Source organism: Halictus rubicundus, unplaced genomic scaffold, assembly GCF_050948215.1.
Source record: "Halictus rubicundus isolate RS-2024b unplaced genomic scaffold, iyHalRubi1_principal scaffold0059, whole genome shotgun sequence".
Classification (NCBI taxonomy): domain Eukaryota; kingdom Metazoa; phylum Arthropoda; class Insecta; order Hymenoptera; family Halictidae; genus Halictus; species Halictus rubicundus.
In genome coordinates this window covers 114,674-131,313 of record NW_027488600.1, presented here as the reverse complement: position 1 = coordinate 131,313, position 16,640 = coordinate 114,674, and the positions used below count along the sequence as shown (strand labels likewise).

Here is a 16,640-nt window from a genome sequence, read left to right as displayed (position 1 = left end):
TAAAAGGAGAGGCCACGACCTTCGGGTCACCGATTCTGTTGAAATTTTGCACACTTGTAGCTCTCGTTCTCCTGTTCACGAATATATACCATTATAGGGGCAGATACTCAATAGTTTTCGAGATATTGACGATTAAAGTTTCATTATTTCTTATATAATGCCGTATTTTTCCTACATTACAAGAATCGGTGTGGCACGACGGTAGCGTACCAAGTTTTCAGCCGAACGACCAGGGTTCAAATCTTGCCGACTAATGCATTTTTTTAATTATGTTTTATCATTGTCTATTTATATTATAATTGCATAATTAATATAATTGCATATAATAAAATTGCATTTTGAATTATAAATAATGTTTGGCGTCGACCGAAGGTCGGAGTCGCCGGGGGGCCGGGACCACTCAGAAATGAGCGCGCGAGGAGGCAAGGAGAGACGGGAGAATTAAACCTTTGTCCTTTGGGAAAATGCACTTTATTTCACTGGCTTGTACGACGCACGAGGTGCGAGGCACTCGAGAGCGCGAGAAAGAACGCGCGAACGAGAATCGCGAGCCGGCGAACGTACGGAGATCTTGCACGGCAACTTCTGCCGTCGGATCGCGAGAGGAAATCTTCAGCGGCACGAAACGCGTGCCGCCGCGAGACGGAAATCTTCTACGCGGACGCCGGAAATCTTGACGCGAAGCAGAGTGCACGTTACGCGGCGCGGGAGATCGCGAGAATACTGCTACCGAATGATGCGAAATCGCGAGAGTCTCAGAGCGCGAGAGATGAGAATCTCTACTTATCGAGACGAGAGCGGACAGACGAGCAAACGTGCTAGAGCGATACCTTGCGATTGATGAGCGTTCAGAACGTTAAGAGAGCGAGAAGGCATACGCAGGTGCCTTAAATAACAAAGACCGTCGAATGTGGAGCACCGTGATTGGAGCTCGCACATCGGACGATCCTTGGTTGTCTAAATTTGAAGGATTCAAGCTGTGAAATTCGGCCAATGAGAATTGAAACGGTTGCTACGCGGTGTCGAGCAACGGCGACATGCGCTCTTGCCGCGTGTTGACATACGCGACAAAAACCGTATGAAATAGCGGTCGCCGGTTAGACAATAGGCACCGAATTCCACAGCTTGAATCCTGAACAAATAACATGTATTTATTTACTAACAACAGAATTATTTACTATTATTATATATTATTATTTATATATCAAATATATATATTAAATTTTAAGAAGTCTTTATAAATATCCTGTGTTCATTTTCCGGTTTCCGAACAAGTTACTGTTACGTTTGTGTGATGTGACATAAGTTCATCTACCTTTACTTGAACCAGTGCGGTCTTTTCTCCCTTTTATGTTATCGTAATTTCGAACGTTGATTGATACTGACGTCCTGTCTGATCCATGTTGATTATATAATTTAAATGGAATTGCTAGGTGATATATTTTACTACTTTCCGATAATTTTCGGCGGCCTGCTATATTTTATCAAAATGAAATGGGTACTTATCATTATATTGAAATTTAATCGATTTAAATTGATAATATAAATATACAATGATAAAACATAATAAAATTTTTAAAAAATGCGTTAGTCGTCAGTATTTGAACACTGGAACATATTTACTATATCTGTATTTCTATCGATATCTGCATTCCTATGTAATAAATGATTTTTTGCTTTTCCATCAATGATATTATTTCTTAACTTATTCAGTGATATTACTTATTAGAAGATCAATGATATTAATTCTTAACTTACACCGGACTATATCCCGCTTTGTATTAAACAATTTTTGGATATTATTCCGAAAGGCACCGATGGCCGATCGGGATGAAACTTGGTGGGTATGTAAAACTCAACATTCTGAACAACTTTTTCCTATACATGTAACCGCGGCTCGGCCATAGTTTCGGAGATATTCCTATACGTGCACGCCCGAGGCGTGCGTATCACATTTCTAGCGGAAAAAACATAAACAGATCATTGTGTCGATTCTGTCCCCTCAACGGCCTAACCCCAACAAACTTGAATTATACCACCGGCTGTACTTCCGAAAAGCACCGGGGAAACACAATACGCACGCCTCGGACATACACGTATAGGCAAAATTCAATGTAGTAGTAGCTGCAGTTTTCCGCGAATATCTCCGAAGCTATGGCTGATCGCGCCGTATGGTCAGCTTCGTTGTTCGGGAGGGGTATTTTGTGTATGGGCTGTGATTACCAGGTTTAACAAGTAACAGAACTATCACTTTATTTAACATTAATATAAACAAACTTTGTGGACTGTATATTTAGCGCGATTGATTATTACAAGAGAAGATACTCTTGTCTTAATAACTGTACGAAACAGTGGCCTTAAGGGAAGTACTAAGACTTCGGTATGTTCTTCTGACTAAAGACTGTACGAAACAGTGGCCGTAAGGGAAGGGCTTGGACTTCGGTGTGTTTTCTAAAATCCACCCGCGCTTGCCAAACACCGATATTTAAGCGAGTTGTCAATGGGCGGTGACTTGACTGGCCAACGCCCACGATGGTAGAGAAAGTGGTGGAAAAGCGTAAGAAACATTTGGCAAGCCGTGTTGACGGAAAAACCCGGACTCAGGCGGCGCAACGCAGGTAAGGCCCGTCCGGGGACACGTGACAATGACCTAAGTATTTTATGGAGACGGGTGAAAACGGCCATTTCGGAAGTGAAGACCAGGGAAGCACACGTGCAAGGGTAATAAACTACTTCCCGAGTCCTAATCCCCGAAGCGTGATTTTTACTTTCCCGGTTGTAAATGACCTTGTAAAGATTCCGTTCTTGGAACATTTGGTTGCCAAATGTGCAAGACGAGCACTTCGTCCAAAGCTAATAAACTGACCCTCGAGGGTCGCACAAACAATGGCTGAGCCGCGGTTACATGTATAGGAAAAAGTTATTCAGAATGTTGAGTTTTACATACTCACCAAGTTTCATCTCGATCGGTCACAGGTGCCTTTTGGAAGGACAGCCCACCTGTTATCTAAACATTCTTTTAAAGTCCTTTTTTACAGTCGCAGAAGAAGAAACGCTCTGTATTTTGGAATTCAAGTAATTGTAGACACTTGTATGATTCTGTTATATATACTACTTTGACAAAATTAGAAAATAAAAATTATGTGGCGTGTGTAATACCGTACAAAGCAGTTTCAGGACACAAATGTGTTCAGGAACTGTTACAGGAATATGTAAGATCACCCTGTCGATGAAGTATCGAATGCGGTTTATGACACGAGCGACTGGAATCCACCTCTTTTGAGGAGTTTCGTGCACACTGCATGTTTAGCCTTCCTTTAATTAGTTTTGGAGACAGGTCTCTGGAAGTTGTGGATGCATTCGCTTGTACGGTCTGGCTTGCGACTCAATAGCGATTGTTAGCGTACCATAAAACTCCAGATGGGACACAGAACACAGGTAGGGCGCTAAGTCACAAACGCACTAAAGTACTGCATTGTGGAAACTATTTTGTTTTTTCAATGATCGTCGCAAAAAATTGTTCTTCCTTGAATATGGATGGTACTATGGTATCGAGTTGTAAATGAGTGTTAAACAGAGCTGCAATGCAGCCCATAAAAAATTAGTAGAACGGTGAAATAAAGAGCAAACTAGAATGTTTTCGACTAAAATTATTTAAAAATAGTTTTAATATGTTTTTAAAGTCATCTAGTAAAAATCTTATGGTGCTGAGGTGGAAAAAATATTTATTCATGAAAGAAAATTTTTTTCAATTAATAATAACAGTAGCTAAATATATGAAAAAATTTAAGATAGTGTTGATGACAATAGCTCATTATTAAATTAATTTTCAGGGTGGTCGCTTTTAAACTTCGATATGAAATCTGTATTTGTTCGAATTTTTCCGGGTTTTCCATTTTTTACAACTAGAGTTTGCAACTACAAAATTGGAAAGAAATAAAATACGTATCATTACAATTAATATTATTCTTCATTTATATTAATTAGAGATTTTGTACCCAAGATTTACATGTTAGTTACTGTTCAGGATTCAAGCTGTGGAATTCGGTGCCTATTGTCTAACCGGCGACCGCTATTTCATACGGTTTTTGTCGCGTATGTCAACACGCGGCAAGAGCGCATGTCGCCGTTGCTCGACACCGCGTAGCAACCGTTTCAATTCTCATTGGCCGAATTTCACAGCTTGAATCCTTCAAATTTAGACAAACAAGGATCGTCCGATGTGCGAGCTCCAATCACGGTGCTCCACATTCGACGGTCTTTGTTATTTAAGGCACCTGCGTATGCCTTCTCGCTCTCTTAACGTTCTGAACGCTCATCAATCGCAAGGTATCGCTCTAGCACGTTTGCTCGTCTGTCCGCTCTCGTCTCGATAAGTAGAGATTCTCATCTCTCGCGCTCTGAGACTCTCGCGATTTCGCATCATTCGGTAGCAGTATTCTCGCGATCTCCCGCGCCGCGTAACGTGCACTCTGCTTCGCGTCAAGATTTCCGGCGTCCGCGTAGAAGATTTCCGTCTCGCGGCGGCACGCGTTTCGTGCTGCTGAAGATTTCCTCTCGCGATCCGACGGCAGAAGTTGCCGTGCAAGATCTCCGTACGTTCGCCGGCTCGCGATTCTCGTTCGCGCGTTCTTTCTCGCGCTCTCGAGTGCCTCGCACCTCGTGCGTCGTACAAGCGAGTGAAATAAAGTGCATTTTCCCAAAGGACAAAGGTTTAATTCTCCCGTCTCTCCTTGCCTCCTCGCGCGCTCATTTCTGAGTGGTCCCGGCCCCTCGGCGACTCCGACCTTCTAAAGCGGCGATGTCACGAAAGTGGGAACGCCGAAACCCCGGGCGTGAGCACTCTCCTATCCTCTCTGGTATCAATACTGGCACCGTCTAACTTATCGGATTTGTGACTTGTTTAGACTTGTTTCCATCAGAAAACTATTTGCAATCGATTAATAATGTTTCCATGGCAGAATTATGAATTGTAACAAACATTTTATTGTTATTAATAAGTGATGGTGAAACTCTTACATTGTTGTCTCCAGGAGGCATACGACGCAACGCTCCATGTGGTCATGATTCAGTATTAGAGACAACATTGTAACGAGTAGCGTATTGGCGTTTACCAACTAAATCTAATATTATGTCTTATTAACGTTATCATAATGATATCATTACTTATCGATTGAAGCTTCCGCTTCCGGTTGCGAAGGAGAGTGCAGAGTGTGAGATACTGAGTGAAAGTTGTGTGTGAAAGAGAGGTGTAGGGAAAAGGCGGAGGGTAAAGGCTGTAGAGAGGTGCTAGTAGGGAGCAAGGGAGAGACGGGTGAGGTAGGACAAAGGGCGATGGAGCGAGAGGAGAAGTAGGACGGAAGGGAAAAAGGAGGTAGGGTAGAGGTTAGGTTTTCACGTGGCGAGAAATAGGCGTGCTCGCGAGAAGGAGAAGGAGCGAAGGTGTCGCGCTCTGTTGGGTGAAAGGAGGAATAGAGAAAGGGGGGCTGAAAGGCGGAAAGGTTTGAAAAGGTTCGAATAGGAAAAGGAGGGAAAAATGGCTGAAGAAAGGCGGAAAGTGGAGGAGAGAAGAGAGCTAGGCTTGGGAAGGGGAAGGGAGGATGACAAAGAAGGAAAGGGCAGAGTAGGGACGCTGTCGGGCGAAAGTAATCTGAAGAGGTGGTTTAGCTCGGGGAGCGTGGAAAGTGTGGGAAGGAAAAGGGGCATAGGGGAGGTAGAGGGAGGGGAAGAGGTAGAGCATGACGCATTTAAGAGAAGCGACGCGACTAAGAGGTCGCCACAGAAGGCAGAGGGGGAGGGGGTAGGGGAGTGCAAAGAGATGGTGGGGATCCTTAAGGGACTGATAGAGGAGGTGAAGAGTTTAAGGGACGTACTATGGAAGGACAGAGAAGCTGGGAGGAAGTTGATTGAAGATTGGGGGAGGGAAACGGAGAGATGGAGGGAAGATAGGAGGGAGGAGGTAGCAAGCAGGGAGAAGACGTGGAAATGGTTGGAGAGTATTCAGGGAAGGGTGACAAAGGTAGAGTGGAGGATGGAGGAGATGGGGCGAGGAGAGGGGGTGAGGAGGGGTAGTGAGGAAGTAGACAAGAGGATGGATAGGTTGGAGGGAAAAATGTAGAAGGTAGAAGAATGGATGGGGATAAAGAGAAGGGGGCGCAAGAGGAACAAGAGGAAAGGGGAGAAGAGACAGGTGGAGATCGGGAAAGGGAGGAGAAGATTAAGGAAGCTTGAAGTAAAGCATGATAAGAGGGAAAGAGAGATGAAGAGGAATAATGTGGTAGTGAGGAGGTTGAAGGTGGAGGGCAAAGAATTAGAAGGAGAGATCAGGAGGCTTTGGGAGAAGATGGAACTGGGTGTCGAGGGAATTAAGGAGGTAAGGACGATAGGGAAGGCAATGAAAGATGGTAGAGGGATGGTTTTGGTGAGAATGGAGGGTAGAGAATATAAAAGGAAGGTAATGGAGGGGAAGAAAAAACTTAGGGGGTTAGTGGAAAGGATAGATGACGATCTGACGGAAGAGGAGAGAAGAGCGAGATGGAAGATAGAAAGGGAAGAGGAGATAGAAACGAGAGAGGGAAGGAACGTACAGATAGGGTACATGAAAATGTGGGTGAACGGGAAAATGAAGAGATGGGACGAGATAGAGGAAAACTGGATGGAGGAGCAGGGAGGGCAATAGGGAAGGAAGCAGTGGGGAGAGACAACAGAAGGGAGGGGGAAGAGGGAGAGGAGGAGAACAGGGTTGAAGGTGGGTTTCTGGAATGTGGCAGGGCTGATGAATAACGATGAGGAGTTTTGGAAGGGGCTGGTAGAATGGGATGTCATAACGATGATGGAGACGTGGGTGGAAGAGAAGGGATGGAGTAGGATAAGGGAAAAGAAGTCGAGGGAATTCTACTGGGAGATGCAGTGGGCAAGGAGAGAGGAAAAGAAGGGGAGAGCGATAGGGGGTATGGCGATGGGGGTGAGGAAAGGACTGGATAGAGAAGGAGGGAGGGCTGAAGGGAAGGAGGGGTTGATGACGGCAAGAATTAAGCTGGGGATGAGTTGGTGGAGGGTGATAGGGGTGTACGTTAATAGGGATTTGGACAAGAAACTGGAAGATTTAGGGGACTGGACAGAGGGGAGAGAGAGAGGAACAAAGGTGTTGATAGGGGGGGACTTCAACGCGAGAACGGGGCGAGAAGGAGGGGAAGTGGTGGAGGAAGAGGAAGGAGGGGCAGGAGAAAGCAGGAGATCTAAAGACGGGAAAGTGAATGCGGAAGGGAGGAGGCTCTGTGAATATGTGGGAGAGAGGGGGTGGGGGATTCTAAATGGAAGTACGAAGGGAGACGAGGAAGGAGAGTGGACTTTCACGGGGGGAATAGGGAACTCGGTGATAGACTATATATTAGGAAATGAGGAAACAAGGGAGGGGGTGGAGTGGATGGAAGATGGGGATAAAATAGAGTCAGACCACGCACCAGTGACAGTAGGGATTAAGGGGGAGAGGAGGGAAAGAAGAAGGAAGGAAGGGGCTGGGAAGGGGGCGAGAGTAGGAAAGGATAAAGGAGGAAGGGATAAAGGCCTTTAGGGAAAGATTTGGGTGGAGAAGAGAGGAGGAAGTGGGAGGGGTAGAAGAGGACTGGACACGGTTAAAGGAGAACATTAAGGAAGCACTAGGGGAGGTAGGGAAAAGAGAGAAGGAAAGGGTGGTGGGATGAGGAATGTAGAGAGGAAAAAAGGAAGGTGAGGGAGGAATTGAGGAGATGGAGGAAGAAGGGGGGAGGGTGAGAATTACAGGGAAAGCAGAAAGAGGTACAGGTTGCTGTGTGAGGAGAAAAAGAAGGAGGAGAGAACAAAATGGGAAAGGGAACTGGAGGCGGTGAAGACGGAGAAGCAGATATGGCAGGTGGTGAACAGGGAAAGAAAGAAAAGAGCATGGATAGACGAAGGAATAAAGATGGAAGGATGGAATGAGCATTTCAGGGGGCAGTTGGGTGGGGTGGAACAGAGGGAAAGGGTGGGAGGGGTAACAAGAAGAAGGCGGGACAGTGAAAGGGAAATAGAAATAGGGGAGGTAATGAGGGTGATAAAGGGGCTGAAGGAGAAGAAAGCGGCGGGTGGGGACGGAATAGAGAATGAGGTTTGGAAATATGGAGGGAGCGAGTTGGAAATGTGGTTGTGGAGGGTATGCAATAGGGTATGGAAGGGGGAGGGTTGGGTGGAGGAGTGGTCGGAAGGGACAGTGATCCCCATTGCAAAGAAAAGGAATAGCAGAAAGGTGGAAGACTACAGGGGAGTTACGCTGTTACAAACAGCGTATAAGGTGTACGCAGCAATCCTGGCGGAGAGGTTGAGGGAGGAGGTGGAGGAGAAAGGCATGTTACCGGCGAGTCAGACGGGGTTCAGGAAGGGGGTGGGGTGCGTAGATAATATAAACGTGCTGAATTATCTCATAAACAGGCAGGTGAGAAGGAAGGAAAGGAAGATGGTGATCTTCTTTGTAGCTTTGAAGGCGGCATTCGATGCGGTGGACAGGGAAGTATTGGTGAAAGCATTATAGGAAAGGGGAGTAAGGGAAGGGCTGGTTGTGAGGTGCGATGAGATGTTGACGGAGACGAGGAGTAAAGTTAGGGTGGGAGGGGAGTAGGGGGCAAGTTTTTGGACGATAAGGGGGGTGAGGCAGGGGTGCCCGCTAAGGCCGTTGCTGTTTACGCTGCTGCTAGCGGATATGGACGAGGTGCTGGAGAAAGGGGGATGGGTAAAATTAGGGGAGAGGAAAGTCTTTACGCTTGCGTACGCGGATGACGTGGCTATGGTGGCAGAGGATGAGGAGGGGATGAGGGGTATGATGAGGGGGTTGGAGAGACTGGGGAAGGAGAATCTGGTTATTCGACAGGTTGGTGTGGTCGGTAATCAGCTACGGGGTGGAAATTTGGGGATGGAGGGAATGGGAAGGGCTGGGGAGACTGCAAGAGAGGTTTCTGAGATGGGTGCTAGGGGTAGAGAGGTGCACGCCGGGGTACATGGTAAGGGAAGAGTTGCAGAGGGAGATGTTGAGAGGGAGGGCGGGGTTAAGGGCATGGAGCTACGAGAAGAAGCTGAGGGAGGGAAGAGGGTGGGAGTTAGCAAGGATGTGCTTGGAACAGGTAAGAGGCAGGGGCAGAAGGGGAGGGGAGGTAGATGGGTGGGAGAATGAGAGAAGACGTTTCTGGGAAGAGAGAGGATGGTCAGCAGAGGAGGCAGAGGTGATGATGGAGGAGAAGACAGAGATAGTGAGTGGAGAGTTAGTAAAAAGGGAAAGGAGGAGGCAGCAGGAGGAGAGATGGGAAAAGATAAGGAGAGCGAGATATAATGAGTGGTATGGGAGGGTCAAGGGAGAGGGGATACCAGGATATATGAGGAAGGGGTGGGGAGAGAGTAGATGGCAAAGAGTAGCTAGATTTAGGTTGGGTAATGAGATGAGGGGTGGAAGGTATTGGATGGAGGAAGAGGAGAGAAGGTGTAGGGTCTGTGGGTGGGGGATGGAAACGTAGGAACATGTGTGGGAGCTGTGCTGGGGAGGGGATGAGGGAAGAGGTTGGCAGGGGATGGTGGGGGAGGTGCTAGGAGATGAAGGAGAGGGAGAGGTATGGATGAGGAGGTTAGAGGAGTGGAGGGAAGGTACGGGTGGAAGAGGCGCGGGGGTGGGTGGGTAGAGCAAGGTATGAATGCTTAGGAATGGAATGAATGAGTGCAGCCGGAAGAGGAGGTCCAGGGGGTAGGGGAAAGGATGGGTGAGAGGTAGGGGAGGGGGAGTAGAGATGGTATGAGTGTGTGTGTGAGAGGTAAAACGGGAACGTGGCGTACGCTACAGTAAGAACTCTCTCTCTCTCTTACGGAAACTAGTTAAATTAAGTTAGGATAAAATAAGTTAGGTTAACTTAGGTTAAGCATAGTTTAAGTTTTAGGTTAAGAGTTAGGTTAAGAAGAGCGGTGTGGAACCGAATTGTAACCCCTAGGGGAACAATAAATGATACTACTACATTTATTGTCGCTTAGGTCAAACCTGACGGTTGGCCTTACCACTGTACATAGTTTTTTGTGAAGTTCGTCCGTTGACGAACCGCTAGACGGTGAATAGAGTGCTCGTCCCTAGAAGAAGAGTTTATTCTCCCGTCTAATCCGAAACAATAGAAGAGACGGAAAAAACCGTCGAAAATGAGAATCTTGTCGTGGAAAGAGAAACGACAGTCGAGGAAAGATTGTGCCTCTCTGACGGTTTGAGCATCGTGGACATGCACCACGTCTTTCAGCAAATGAAGCTGATAGCCGAACATTCGGGAACATTCGAGTGTTCGACCAGACATTTGGAAATAAAAAATCTCAAGAGATTCGGTTTGAAGACCACACTGGTCATAGAATGCAAGATGTGCAATTACAGAACCGAAGTCCATAGTCAGCCTGGAGATGCTGAAACCATGGATATCAACCGAAGCGCGGTCGCCGGAACAATGACAACTGGAGGCGGATACGGGAAAATGGAAGAATTTCTCGCAGCCATAAACGTTCCGTGCATGTCGAGGAGGCAGTACCGCAAATATCACGACTACATCGTCAACGGATTCGGCGCTGCTGTGGAAGAGGAAATGATGACAGCGACTGAAGAGGAGAAGAGGCTAGCCGTTGAAAGAGGCGACGTCCTCCCATGTGGAATTCCACACATTCCCGTCGTGGCTGACGGAAGCTGGATGAAGCGGTCGTACCGGACAGGGAAATACGACTCGATGTCTGGTGTGGGCGTTATCATGGGCTACCACACGAAGAAAGTGTTGTTCATTGCAGTCAAGAACAAGACTTGCTGCATTTGCCAAGCTGCGACGAAACTGTAAAAAGAAGCAAGGCAACACCAATGTTTCAAGAATTGGGGCGCAAACCGGACATCCACCAGAATGGAGAGCGAAGCCATAGCAGAGGGATTCAACACCAGTGTCGAAAAACGAGGACTTGTATATTCGACACTGATTGTTGACGGCGATAGCAGCGTGTACAAAAGAATAATAGACTGCGACCCATATAAAAATTTGGTTCGTGTCAAGAAAATTGAATGCACGAATCATTTGACGCGCAACTTCTGCAACAAGATGAAAGATGTTGCGAAGTAGACTCCGCCCGGAAAGCTGAGGAAAACTGTAGAGAATAATATTCTGCGGATGCGCACGGACATCATGAAAGCTGCAGAATACAGATTCCAGCAGCCGAACCTGCCGATGTCTCAGAAAGTGAGAAATTTGCTTGCAGATATCAAGAATGTGCCCAGCCACGTGTTTGGCGAACACGAGAAATGCAAAGAATTAGGATACTTCTGCGATGGAACACCGAAGATGGACGAACAGAATATTGTTCCGCAATTGTCAACCGTTGGTGTCTACGAAACCATCAAGGACATCATCCGGATACTATCGGCGTATTCCGAAAGCCTCCTCTACCGAACCAACAACAGCGCGGTGGAGAGCTTCAACTCCGTTATTGCAAAACATATTGACGGAAAGAGACTACATTTCGGCCAAAGAGGATCGTACTTCGCAAGATGTGCCGCTGCTGTGGTACAATACAATACAGGCGAAGCATTGTCTCGCTTATGCAAAGCTATGGTAAAAGAATCGCCATAAGTTTTGAAAAATATGGAAGAACGACGCAAAAAGAAAGTCTCAGAAAATGCCGAAAAGAAGAGGACCACGAAGAGCACGAAGAAGCAATTCCGCGCAGTCCAAGATTCGGATTATGGACCAAACGCGGAGAAAGAAGACATGGACAAATGCATGTTTGATCTGCAGATAGAAAAGCAGATGGAAATGCTAAACAATTGGCAGAAGGACCGAGAAAACATCGAGCAGGATACCATTGGACAGAACGCAAACACAAATTGGATGACATACAGGTCGAAGCTTTTGACTGCGTCCAACTTCCGCGCCGTGTGCCACCGAAAAAACCACGCTTTGTTCGAAGCTGGTGAGGACGTTGCTCTATCCACGCCCGCTAACCGTTCCCGCTCTAGAGTATGGAAGGGAGAATGAAGATATTGCTCGCGAAGAATTAGCAAGAAAAAACATTCAAATTCGACGATGTGGCCTTTTCATCGATCCATCGATTCCCTATTTGGGAGCATCGCCAGACGGTGTGATAGATGACGACGGTATTGTGGAAATAAAATGCCCACAAACCGCAGAGAATTTAACGCCAGAAGAGGCAATAAGCACAGTACCAGCTGTCAAGAAAATATTTGCAGACAGTGCAGGTACTGCATTGAAGAAACCCCACGAGTACTACTACCAAGTACATGGGTAGCTACACGCAACTGGTAGAAAATACTGCCTGTTTTGCCTGTGGACGAAAAAAGGAATTAAGACAATTAAAGTTGAGAGAGACGACGAATTTTGGCAACGTAAGATGAAGCCAAAATTGTCGCGTTTTTATATCGATTGTATGCTGCCGGAAATAGTCGACAGCAGACATACAAGAGGCATGCCCATTCGGGAACCTGAATATATTCTCGAAGCCAGAGAAAGTACAAAGAGATAGAAAAGTGGAAAAAATATTAAAGTATTATGCCACGTCGGGATACACCCAGTAAGCAAAATGCTTTGAATCTGCCACTAAAATTTGACTCGGAAGTGCCATCTATCTGCCGCCGCATTACCATATGTATTCCAGTAGAAAGTCTGCCACGCCATATTCGTGCCAAACTTTCGCTTCGATCAGCCTTCGTTATAGAGGGCAGGTCCGTCGCAATAAGAACGGGGTAACCTTGTTCTGAAAGTAAATATCAGGAAAAATCGGAATAAACGACAAGAGGGAAAATTGAATTTACAAACGTATTTATTTTAATCTTAATCTATTTTTATTTTACATATATTTGTATCATATTATTTATTTGTTTCATATTTATAATCTTAAGAAAGAATACGAATAGACAATAAAATTAAAAAAAATGAACTGTACAAGTTACATGAAGGAAATTGTTTGAGATTGGCGCGTGCGGACGCCATAATGCCTCACCGTTCTCAACCGCGCGACTGCCAATCATAGAGTGTCCCGCGACACGCGCTAGAACACCGACAAACAGCGTCTGTTATCGAGGCTCGCGCGGGCGAAAACCCTCAAGCGTGATTCGCGGAAAACAGGCTCAATCCTTCTGGAATGTTCTCGAAGCAAAACCGGAAACATCTGCGCGTGACGGACTTCCCGAAGGATCGAGGTAATAAAACCGAGAGAGAACCGTTACTCGCTCTCTTTCTGGAAACCCGAGTCAGCTGTGCGTTACGTAATAAGAGACAAATTTCGAGATCGTTTGCTTATCAGTCATTTATTATATTTCTTCAACCGTTGAGACAAACTGAAACTTTACAGTGAGAAAATACAGTTAATTTATTGCAAATCTGCCTTCCATTCAATTCATTCATACAGTCCGCTTTCTCCACTTTCACTCAGCATACTTTCATACCATTCCAAATACACACTCATCCACAATCCTTTAATTTTCCTCGCGAGTTTAGTTGCATTCTTCTTAGTTTCCCGCGAATCTTTCCAAGCAGGGAAAGACACGAAACAGAAATAAAAATGATATAAAATTCAATTATCATAACAAGACTGTTATAAAATAAAAAAAAATATTCAAATCTTAAAATAATGTGCAACGAGACGTATGTGTCTCGTTGCGAGCGACTTTGTACCTTGGCCCGCACCAATCACCGGCTAGGACCAGCCGCGTGCCAATCCGCGAATCCAGCCCGGGCGCGGACCAATCGGCGTGTGCCGAAGATTCGCGAACGAGCACACGAGGTCCGCGTTCGGGCTATAAAGATCGCGACGAAACCACCCGAGAGCGGAGTTGGTCTGGAGCAGCTCTCGGGCGAACACCCGAGCCCAGATCCTCTCGCAGCCGCGCAGAATCGTGCTAGCCTCGGTTTACTATCGGGCGAACACGCCGAAGCGCTGGGATCGGCCGAGGCTTGCGTGGGTTTACGTCCCATACGTCGAAACCGAGACCGCGATCAGGTTCTGGGAGGCAGTCGATCGACGGCCTGCTCTTTTCAGAGCACCGTAGTTTCGACACTCCGGACCGTCATCCCCACTCCTCGGACCCGTTCCCGCATCCCGCGCTCCCGTCCGAGATTCCGCGTCGCGCTCCAGACGTTCAGTCTCCAACCGACCGCAGCAGCGTGTGGAGCTCGCCTCACGGTATACTACCGGGGACGAGCGACCTCGCCGGTTTCGAGTCGTAGGCATTAGGTCTACGTCTGTGCCTACGAACTCGGGCCGCGGCCGCGCGGGGACGACAGACAGAGCGTTCCGCGAATCTCGCACCTCCTCTCCGCGCCTCGCAAGCTCAGCCGACGCAGGAACCGACGCCAGTCCACTATCACCTGCTGGGCCGCGGCCGTTACGATCATCTCGCTGAGGCGACCGCGTGAAGAGAGTCGGGGAGGTGCGGGACCGCGCCGAGAGCGCCCGAACGCCGTGCCAACGCCAAGCGAGCCCGGCTCGCCCCGCTCTCCGCGCACCGTACCAAACCGGATTCCGGCTTTTCCGCCGCCGTCCGCCGACGAACGGCGTCCACCGCGATACTCCGGACCACCGCGACCTGTACCGGAACCGGAGATACCGACGCTCCGGGCATAGGATAGGGATAAGTCGCGTATTAGTTATTAAGGCCGTTAGATTTAGGTACCGCGTAAGATAGGGTTAAGTTCGATCGTAGGATAGGTCCGCGCCGTTACTGGGTGTCCACGCTCACGGTTCATTGTTTTGTTTTGCTTCTTTATCACCAGGCCGGACGAGAGACAGGCCCCCGTCGAGACTCCGGCGCCGGACCCACGGGGAATCCGGCCTCCGGCAATATTTAAAATAAAGTATAGTTATTTTCTTTCCCTTAAACCGAGCATTTTCATTTAACCACCTCGTTCCCCTCCCCAAAGAACCCTGGTCGCTGAGCCAATCCGGGGAGGGCTCGCACGCCTCGCGGCGCTTCCCGCGACGAGGCGTGTACCGTTACAAATGGAAATAAAACCATCGAATGGAAAATAAGGTGTAGGGATGCTTAAGAAGAGTTTAATTAATATATATTATATAGTGTAGGTCATAGGTTATTAACAATATATTTATTTATTTATTTTTGCTATGCTTCCTCTTATCAGCGGACACGGACAGCACACCACTCTTGAAGTTTCTACTTCCTACAAACAAAAAGGGCCTTACATTAGGACGTGATATGGATATGTGTTCTGTTCTCATTGTACAATCGATATAATTCGAAGAAAAAAAATTTTTTTAATTCTAGGATAATGTATATACTCACTTTGCCATTTCCACTTATGAGATGAAATGTCTTCAATTATAACTACCCAGTTAGCCAAATGCCCACTCGACCAAATCGAGTGGAATGTGTGCTGCACACATTGCGAGCATAAGACTTATGTATTTTGTACCAAACCCTGCTCGAAGCTGAATTTGGTCCTCATGTGATATGATTTTGGTACTGAAATTTATCGCCAAATTCCTAGTCGAATGCTGATACAGATGGATTTCACAATCCATGCGAAGTCTCCACGTAAAATTCCATGCGGAATCATGTGGTCTTTTCGAGCCAAACTGTGCCTTCGATATAGAGGGCAGGTCCGCCGCATTAAGAACAGACGTAACCTTGTTCTAACAGTAAATATCGGTAAAAATTGAAGTAAATCTTCCTGTGTAGGGTGGGAAAAGGTATTTTATATAAGTTTCAATGCGTAATAAAGATAAAGTGATGCGTAAACACCACAATGTGTCGTGAAAGACAAAGTGCCGTGTTGTGGAAGGCGAAGAGCGTACGTGCGAGAAAGAGAGAGAGAGAGAACGAGCGCGAAGACTGTGCATGCGAGAGAGAGAGCGCGAAGAGTGTGCGAGACAGAGAGAGCACGAGGAGTGTGCGAGAGAGAGAGAGAGAAAAGAGCGCGAAGAGTGTGCGTGCGAGAGGAAGTGGATTCGAAGAAGATTGAAAGAAGGATTTGGAAAGGGATGACGGAATATTTTTAATATCTATTAATTTTTTATATAATTGAATTTATTTTTTAACTCTTACAATTAGCACTAAATAGTGCTGTTTGGAGCACTGAAAAGTGCTGTTTGTTGCTTTTTTTTTATTTTTTATTTTTATTATTTAAAGTGGAGGGAGGTTGAATGCTTTACGCACAACTTCTCAGGGCCATTCCAACCCCGAGAAAGTGTGGGACTCCCCAAGCGATCGCCCCCCCTTTCAGAGGGGCAATGTGATGGCGAGGGTTTGTCACGTTCCCGCGCGGGAAACGCGACGATTTCCAGGAAACGCCTGGAAACAACACTTCAACGCTCCTGCCTCACGCCGAACGCGGTCAACCCCCTCCACGCACACTTCTCCGACCCTTGCGCCGTCACCCCACTGTTAGTCCCGCCACCCGCCACCAGATGACCACGGACCCCCAGTCACTTTCTCGCTGTTAAAAATATTAGACCTCCCACATATATACCCCCGGCGAAGACCGAATTTTTGGAGAACCCACAAGCTTGCTTAAGGTGATTACTCCCCAGTTGACTCAGACGGATCCAGTGCAGGTCACTAGCACGTTGAAGTCTGAGACACTGCTGCCCCACTGTCCCCTGCA

General features: G+C 47.0%; 1 long non-coding RNA gene across 1 annotated transcript in view; it reads right to left on the bottom strand.

Annotated features, from left to right (window-relative positions):
- Window positions 1-15,369, bottom strand: part of LOC143363573 (uncharacterized) — an 84,840-nt gene extending 69,471 nt beyond the window's left edge. Inside the window, exon 1 of the long non-coding RNA XR_013083851.1 lies at window positions 15,316-15,369. This is a non-coding gene — a long non-coding RNA (uncharacterized LOC143363573). The remainder of the gene's footprint in view (window positions 1-15,315) is intronic.
- Between the last annotated feature and the right edge of the window lie 1,271 nt (window positions 15,370-16,640).